Source organism: Mus musculus, chromosome 2, assembly GCF_000001635.26.
Source record: "Mus musculus strain C57BL/6J chromosome 2, GRCm38.p6 C57BL/6J".
Lineage (NCBI taxonomy): Eukaryota > Metazoa > Chordata > Mammalia > Rodentia > Muridae > Mus > Mus musculus.
Genome location: NC_000068.7, coordinates 127691003 through 127700054, shown reverse-complemented (window position 1 = coordinate 127700054; position 9052 = coordinate 127691003). Strand labels below are relative to the sequence as shown.

Genomic DNA, 9052 nt, shown 5'->3' with positions numbered 1-9052 from the left:
TTCCTTGTAAGTTCAAGAGAACTTTAATGTAAAATGGTGAGCTTGAAGAGAAGAACTCTGGTTTATCTATGGACCTATCATCTGTCCTTCAGAGACTGGGTGACCAGCCAATGATAACGCTGAGGAAAACTGTAAAAGCCCTGGGAAATGTTCATGACCCAGGAGTAGAGCACTAGCCATCAGGTGTGCTGAGAACCACATGCAAGAGGAACAGCGTAATCTGGATTAGATCTACTCTGTCCAGAGACACAAGACTTATGGTTTTCGTAAGTGACGAGGAGGAGGGACAAGCCCTCAGAGAGTCACATTTGCATACATGGATCAGCCTGGGGTCAGAAACCCGGTGCATGAAGATTTCTTCATTGAGTTGGGACCATACTCCTGGACAGGGATCAACAGGAACTTGTTATCAGGCCTAGGGTCCTCACCTGCAAAGGCAAAAACAACAATTGTGACCACAATTCCCTGGTGTACTCTGAAGTGGCAATTAAAAAAAAAAAACCTACCTAGGTGATGGCCCTTCCACAAATCTGTAGTCCCTGTGTCTTTTGTGTTCCCAGAATTCCCTCCCAGTGGTGGGTCACAGCCTTGGCTGCTCATGTATGTTGTGACAGGAGAAGCACCCCAGAACTCCTCTGCACAAGCTGGGACAACAACACAGCCTTAGGAATCAGTTCCTACTTTCACAAATTGAATCTAACAAGATTTCCTCACTATTTGAACCCTCTGCTATTTTCTTGATCCCCAATTGTTAAGAAGATCAACAGGTTTTATGTCTAAGCTGAATTCTTACCTCCCATACACAGTGTTTGCCCCAACTAACCAATCTCCTTCAAGATCAGGAATTGTTGTTGTAAATAGTTCATCTCAGTCGGGGGTTTCTAACCCACCTTTGATTATTCAAATCAGACAAAAATACACATAATCTTTCTATTTATAATAGGTCTTTAAAGCACGAGACCTAGATCTACTCTCTAAGCTATTAGTATCAATAACCCCAAGGTATGACTTGCCAGGTTCAGTCTGGGCCTCTCTGACTCTGGCCAGACCTCATGGCCAATTCTCACCATCATTTACCCGATGGCATCTTCTCCTCTCCCCACCTTCTCTCTTCTCCCTCTTGGTCCTCCTCAGACCAAGGAACGTTCAGGAACCCAAACCTCACCTACCCCTCTTCTGCCCAGCAATAGGCATCTTTATTCAACCAGTTATAATTTTAAATTAAGGAGCAAGGTTACATAGCCCCACTTGGTATAAGTGAGGATTCTCTTGTCCCTGAGGCAACCAGATCTTGGGGGCCAGTATTAGCACTACAATACACAGCAACTGACCAAACCTCAACAAAGCATGCTTCCAGGGCCAACACAGTCCAACAGCTTGCCCTTTTCTTTCGTTCAATCTGGTTAGCACAGTGCTATTAGGCATTTCAAAGTTGCTTCTTTCAAAAAAAACCACCTACAATCTCTAGTTCACCAAGTGTTTCAAATCTCCATAGAACCTTTAAATATTAGGGGTCTGGAAAGTGACTTGGCTTAACATGAGCTAAAGAGCACACGACAGCATCACATGAGATTCTTAAGCACTGAGCCAAGTTCCTGGAAGCAAAAGAGAATGAGGAAGCCATCGTCAAGCAGATGTGTACTTTCTATGTTGCTCAGTGCTCTGAGTTGCAGGAACCTCTCCCCCAGTGCTGACTTACTTCATTATTGTATTCCAGTCTGTGAAGCCAGTGAGGCTGACCCAGATGTGGTGGGGGAACCATAGCTACATAGGCTTTTCCAAAACATAAAGCAATGTTGACTTAGTTGGTAGTGTTACTATTAAAGGCTGAAGACTGTCTGGTTGGCACAAATGATATGGGGACCTTTTTTGCACAGCTTTTCCAAGTGTGGAGGCAGAGGTGACTTACCTGGCCTAATTTTCATGGCATTCTCTTTAGCTTGTGTGTCTGAGCCAGATGTCAAAGGGTCCACATCTTCACAGAGGTTTTCTACATCACCAACCAGTGGTAGCTTGGCCGGTGTGTTGTCTGTGTAGCAGGTTTCGTCTTGTGTGCTTAACACTAACGTGGTGAGGACATCTCAGTACAAACCATCTGTGACTTGGTGTGGTGATGTCTGTGTGACAGGTTTCATCCTGGATGGCTTATCCCAGTGCTAGGGGGACATGGTCATGAGGACTTTATCAAAGGCCAGTGGTCCAGGTAGGTGAGGTTCTAACATTCCCAGGCTCTCTGGAAAGTTTCTGTCGGTTTTTCCAGCTCTTCTGGGAGGATAACCCTCTCAGGCAAATTCTTTTTTCCTACAGAGAGAAAAAGATTCAGGCTAACTAACACTTCATGTCTCAGAAGAAAAGCCCTTCTCAGTTTGGAGGTGTCTAAAAAGTAGTCTATTTGGGTATTATTTCCCAACCCAGAAGTCTTTCTTTCCCGGATACTCCTGGAGCCATGGAGAACAGCCTTATCCATCCTCTACTGAGCTGTCTCCAGAGACAGTTCAAGTCCTAACCTTCTTGGTGGGCTACTGCACTTTTTAAAAATGTTTTTCTGTGTGAATGTGTACACATCTGTGTATGTGTGTTTATTTGTGTGTGTGTATATGAATACTCGTGTGTGTGTGTGTGTGTGTGTGTGTGTGTGTGTATAATATGTGTATACTTGTGTGTGGAACTTAGTTTACTTCTGGGGTCAATGTTTAGATGTGGTCCATTTTATTTTATATTTTCAGGGAGAAACAAGGTTTCTTTCTCACTGGTCTGGAATTCACACATTTGGATAGTCTGGCTAACCTGCAAACCCCTAGAATCAGCCTGACTCTTTGACCTTAATACTGAGATTACAAGCAGAGTCCACCCTCCTGGCTTTTGTCATTGTTATTTTTATATGGGTTTTGAGGCTAGAACTCAAGACCTCTTGTTTGCCCACAATCTGTTTTCAGACGGAGTTACCTCTCCAGCCCTGTACTTTATTCTTTACTGAAATCTCGGCACACCATGTTGCCCCCCTCTCCCTATGACTTATTCACAGTTCCATGCAGAGTCTATGCCTACATGCCTAGTCTGTGTCCTAAACAGGTTAAATGTTAAGTCCAAGTCCAGAGTTACACCTGCTGTAGGAGCCTCCAAAATGTTCCTGATGATTGTGTCATCACAGTAGTATTTAAAACAACACAAATCAAGTTATAAACTCCCTTCCCTCGATAGGTGTCTTAGAAATGGACAGCTCAGAGCTGCTTAGCCCTCAAACGGCCAACACGGGTATGTAGAACAGCCCAGAAGACAATTGTAGGATAGTGTGTCGGTGCCTATTGAGTGTACCCCTCCCAACGTGGGAGCACTGCAGGGTCCTGGATGTTCTCTGCAAGCTTGGACTTACTCTTCTAGATACGACTCAGTGAATATACATCTAGAAAGATCAAATATGACAAACAGCTTTACCTATAGCCACATGCCAGCCAAACTTACGAATCCTGTGAGCTCAAGAATTGTATGTTCTGCTGAGAATTTTCATGGCGGTCAGAATCTTGCTCTGGTTACAGCAGAAAACAACAGACTTTCTGTCCCTCTTGGGCAAGCTGGCTAAAGCTGGTTGATGCCGCCACCAGTGCACTAGCACTTTCTTTTCTTTTTTCTTTTCCTTTCTTTTTCCTTTCCTTTCTTGTTCCTTTCCTTCCTTTTTCCTTTCTCCTTTCTCCTTTCCTCTTTCCTTTCCTTCTTCCTTTCCTCTTTCCTTTTCCCTCTTTTCCCTGTTTTCCCTTTTCCCTGTTTGTTTGTTTTCCCCTTTCCCTGTTTGTTTTCCCCTTTTCCCTTCTCCCTTCTTTCTTTTCCCATTCCCTTCTTTCTTTTCCCTTCTCCCTTCTTTCTTTTCCCTTCTCCCTTCTTTCTTTTTCCCTTTCCCTTCTTTTTTCCCTTTTCCCTTCTTCTTTTCCCTTTTTTCTTTTCCCTTCTTTCTTTTCCCTTTTCTTTCTTTTCCCTTTTTTCTTTTCCCTTCTTTTTCCTTTTTTCCTTTCCTTTCCTTTCCTTTCCTTTCCTTTCCTTTCCTTTCCTTTCCTTTCCTTTCCTTTCCTTTCCTTTCCTTTCCTTTCCTTCTCTTTTCAACTTACTAACCTCTGTCCCTCCCATAAACTAGCACATTAAAAGCACAGAGTCACACTACTGTCCCAGGGCACAGCCTGAGAAATAAAGTCACCTTCCCCTCCCCTCCCCTCCCCTCCCCTCCCCTCTTTCCTCTACCCTCCCCTCCCTCCTCTACCCTCCCCTCCCTCCTCTACCCTCCTCTTCCCCGAACCTGCCCATTCCCCGTGCTTCTGTGCCATTGACACTGATGACATGGCCCATACCTCTGGTGTATTTTCCCCCCCAAGAGTCCAGAATGAATAATTCAGCTCTAGGAATGGGCTGTGTTCTCTAAATGCTGCTAGAACAAAACAGAAACTGAGTTAGGAAGGTTCTGACATTGCTTAAGGAAGAACAGAGTCAGGGGCAGCAGTAGCATCTTGCACACGTGGTTTTAACCTGGCCCTCGCACCCGCTCTGTATTGCCCTGGAGAGACAGCCTCAGCTCTTCCATCTCATTCTTAATGCTGGATCTCCAAGGCCTGAACATCTCACCCACTCTGTGCTGCTCTGAAACTTTTAGATGGGCCACAGTGAATCTGAAGACCTGCCTTCAGGGCACCCTCTGCCCCCACCCTTAGGGATGATAAGGAGGGCTTATAGTCATGGCCCTTGGACAGGTTTTCAGTGAAGAGACAGAGGAAAGAGACAGTGCACAGAGAGCATCCACACTTCCCTGGGATGCCGAGGAGATGTGGCCCCTGTGTGAAGGAGGCTAGAGGTGCCTAGAAAAAAGCTTGTCCTGAAAGTCCTTTCTTGTCCTCCTCCTCCATTCCCGGAGAGAAAGGAGTAGCTTTCTCCAGAACCAAGCATGTGGCAACAAACACCATATCCAAAAGGACAGCCAAGTAGACCCTGTGTCATGGACCTGTCCTCTCAGCACTCAGGAGGCCAAGGATGGCAGGCACGCATCATCAGAATCTTGAGGAAATGAGCCATGCTCCCAAACTTCAACAAAAGAAAACAGGGGCCTTGGTCTGTTTTCTGCACTTTCAGATCACAATACAGAGTTTATTACTTTTCTTTAGTATAAGAAGTACTGCACCCCAGAGAACTTTAGGTAGTCTCTGGAGACACTGGTGGCTGTCAGAGCTAGAGGAAGAGAGATATTGTCACCTTGTAGGTAGACACCAGGGATTCTGTTGCCCTACAAGACTCAGCCTGATCCTAGAGACAAGTAGTATCCACTAGTATAGACAAACAGGAAAGGAGTGTATGATCAAAAACTTAATATGATATACCATGACATGCATATATCCGTCTGTGGTGGAACACACTAGGAACTGATAAATTGTATATCTTTTGGGGTATGGGTAGATAAATTTGTGCCACAGTTTTAGCCAAACACTCTCCTTTATCTTCTTAACTCTATCAAATGTGTAAATTATCTCTTCAAAAATACAATGGTACAAACCACGAAAGGATAGGATGGATGGCTCATGACCATGATCTTGAAAGACTGTCTGCAAAGTGCAGAACACCACTAAATGGAGACATGAAAAGAACCTGTGTTGGAAAAGGAACACCAAAGTCGCGCTCACAAAACCCGGGGTGCATCACTGCAAACTTCAGAACACACAGCTGGTCACTAGGCCCTGGACTTGCCCCTTCCTCTTCAGAACAGGAAGGTGATGGGGCCTACACAGCTCTGCAAAATCAATGCAATCACACCCAGGGAATGCCTCCTAAGCCCTCGAGATCCTTACAATCACACACAACTCTTCAGGACCGGGTATCCTAAAGACCAGTCTAGATGTGACAGGCCCCATGTTATCATTTCCTTCCTCGTTGCATTGTTCTGGGGCTTCTGTGCTGTTCCTTGGTGACAGTCCCTGCTGCCTAACCAAAAATGAAGAGTTCAGGCAAGTGGTCCACGGGTGTGTCAGATGGTTTGCATAATTATAACCAGAGGAAAAAGGAAACCTCTCTTCCGCCTCATTCAATGTGCTTTGGAATGAGGAGAGGTGGGCTCTGCTAGATACTAGCAGTTACTGTGCGGTCGACCACTTAGGTAGAGAAATAATAAAGAATACTCATCAGCACATTACATGACCTGTTTAGCTGCTAACCCTTTTACCATCTGGGCTATGTGGGCACAGGCAAGGGCTATGTGGGCATCTTGCTCTCCCTGACTTTGAGTGACAAGGACGACCCAGGATAGGAGCTGACAGGAAACGTGATTAGCCCCTACGACGCTGTAAAGTTCCCTACTTCGAACAATGATGAGATAGATGCATAAGCAGGCAAGGACAAGTGGGGTGTCAGTCACAGGAAACGGAAACTGCAGGCATCTCCCATGAGGTATTTGTTATACAAGGAGCAGCCAGCCGTCTTCTGGGTCACTGTCACCTTTGCGGTGACTCAACACCTCGGGGCTGATGTCATTTCCCAGTAGCAACAAGATGGAAGGTTTGAATTGGGCTGTATTCCCCAGCAGGCTTGGAACCAGCACCACTCTTGTGGCAGGAGATTGACATCTTGATGATCAGGTGTGTGGACTAGCTCCTTCTGTCACAGAAAACAGATTATATCAAAACCAGGATCCTGTCATCTCCCCTCTACCTTATGAGGAAATTAGAGAAAATAGCATATGTTTTGGGTTAGATCAAATGCATTCTCTTGTCTACCCTTAAGAAAACCCAAAGCACAATGCTGGGACTGGCATGCTCAAAAAAATCAACCCTTGTCCCGCAGTTCAGTGTTACAAGCAACATAGCAATAGTTACCATTCAAGTCAGCCACTCTGCCCTCTGTCATTAGGGAGCCTGCCTAGAGTACTATGAGATTAAGAAAGAACTTATATTCCATTACTTCTGAGCACCTACTTCAATTTACCCATATGCCTGTATCCTTTGTACCTTCATAAAGATTGCTATACTACTTTATATTTTATTTCTTTAATAGTTTCTGTAAAAAAAAAATTTCAGATTTGAGCAAAACCTAGCTAAGGGATAAACCCCCGTAACTCTGCTCGCTGAAACACTTTTTTTTAAGATTAAGATTTTTTTTAAGTATGCGTACACTGTCACTGTCTTCAGACTCACCAGAAGGGGGCATCGGACCCCATTGCAGATGGCTGTGGGCCACCATGCAGTTGCTGGGAATTGAACTCAGGACCTCTGGAAGAGCAGTCAGTGCTCTTAACCACTGAGCCATCTCTCCAGCCCCTAAAACACTATTTTTCAGTCTGTAACAGTTATCAGGACAAGGTCTCATAGCGCTTCATTAGCCAAGCAGGAGCAAATAAATGGCAGTTACCTCAGATGGGATGGAAGCTCTTTAGTGTACACTCATTGGATTCCAAACTCCAATAATTGCACAACTTTCCTGGATAATAACCTGCAAAAGAAAAGGTTAGATGCCGTACAAAGACAGGATTGGGTGGGCACTATGAGAGCTGCCACAGCCCTGCATGACTGGGAGCTGACAGGCCCCCAACCCGTCTCTTTGGGCTCTTATGTTAAAGAGATCATCTCAGTGTTTCTTAGAAGTGTTCATTAATAAATTTAGCTGTTCTAGTAGTGTGGCATCAGTACATATTAAGTAGACAATGTCCTTGGAGAGGCTTCAGAGAACAACTGAAGTTCACATAAAAGCATTTCAGTTCATCTGACTGGAGAACTCACGGCAGCTTCCAAAGGCTTTGAAGGATGGAAGGACTCACTGACTGCACATTACGAGCTCCAAGTCTGCTCTTTTAGGTCTCTCGGTTCCCTAGCTTCCTTGGGCTGGGTTGGATCAGGTCTGAAGATTCATGTATCTTTCTTCTGCTCACACTTGTCTTTGTGAGGTTTTCCTCTCCCAGAATTTGTGGCAATTCTTCTGGCCATATTTTGCTTCCTTGAGCTGCACAGAGACCCGGCTACTTCGATTTTCCATACAAGAAAAACATTAAGGTGCTTTCTGCTCCTCTCTTTCTTTGTCTTCTTTTTTGAGACAGGGCCTTACTCTGTAACTCAGCCTGATCTAGAACTTATTTTATTAAACTCAAGCAACCCTCTTGCCCAAGCCTCTTAAGTACTATGCTAGGATCGGATGTGTGAGCCGCTTGCTTGGCTGCTCTCTTCTTATGCATGTGAAGTCGGTGTGACAGTTAGGGCGGTTTAGCCGCCCCAGCAAACGGCCAGTATAGAATCTTGGGCCTCGAACATTCTCTGCTCTACTCAGGGTTCAAAGGTAGCAAAATGGAGGGGGAGATAGTTAGAGAAAGAGGACATTAGGGGAGCACCAGGGTGGATAGCCTCTGGGAGAAGAGGTTCCTGAAGAAGGTCTTAGCTATTTTTTGGCTTTGCTTTTTTCTGTGAGAAGTTTATCAACAGTTCTGAGGTGCTGCAGAGTGGGCCCTGGGTTTTGTAGTCATCAGGCAAGTGCTTTTGTATTTTCAAAATGATAATTCAGTGTTTCTGTAGCACATCCAGAAATGGCTATGAATTCTGCACACTGAAGGGAAAATCTTAAATATGTTTCCTTATTCTGTTTCATGTTACATCTCTTACATCAGCCATGTCTGCATACTGCAGGTACCTCCAGTGGATCCTATAGACATTAGTATACATTTCATATTTAGCAGCCTACAAAAGCAATAATAAAGATAATAATGTTTAGTTTTCTCTTTAAAAAAACATTTTAAACAATTTTATGCTTCCTTAATTAAGATTTTTAAAAAAAGTTCAAACATAACCAACTTTGGCAAAACAGTACTGTGTCAGGCTAGGTCATCAACTCTAACTAGCAACTGCTAATTGCATTTTTTCTTCCTTCTTTTCTTTTCTTTTCCTTTCCTTTCTTTTCTTTTCTTCTATTCCTTCTTTTCTTTCTTTCCCTTCCTTCCTTCCTTCCTTCCTTCCTTCCTTCCTTCCTTCCTTCCTTCCTTCCTCTCTCTCTCTCTCTCTCTCTCTCTCTTTCTCTCTCTCTCTCTTTCTTTCTCTCTTTCCCTCTA

At 44.4% G+C, this 9052-nt stretch overlaps 1 long non-coding RNA gene across 2 annotated transcripts; it reads right to left on the bottom strand.

Moving 5' to 3' along the window:
- Gm14244 (predicted gene 14244) lies at positions 1-8201 on the bottom strand. Of its 2 annotated transcripts, none has more exons than NR_166171.1 (5): positions 7372-8201; positions 6325-6621; positions 4338-4414; positions 1910-2301; positions 1-428 (listed from the first exon to the last, which is right to left on the bottom strand). It is a non-coding gene; the product is annotated as a predicted gene 14244 (long non-coding RNA). The 2 variants fall into 2 exon arrangements; NR_166172.1 differs by having other exon boundaries at positions 4338-4411.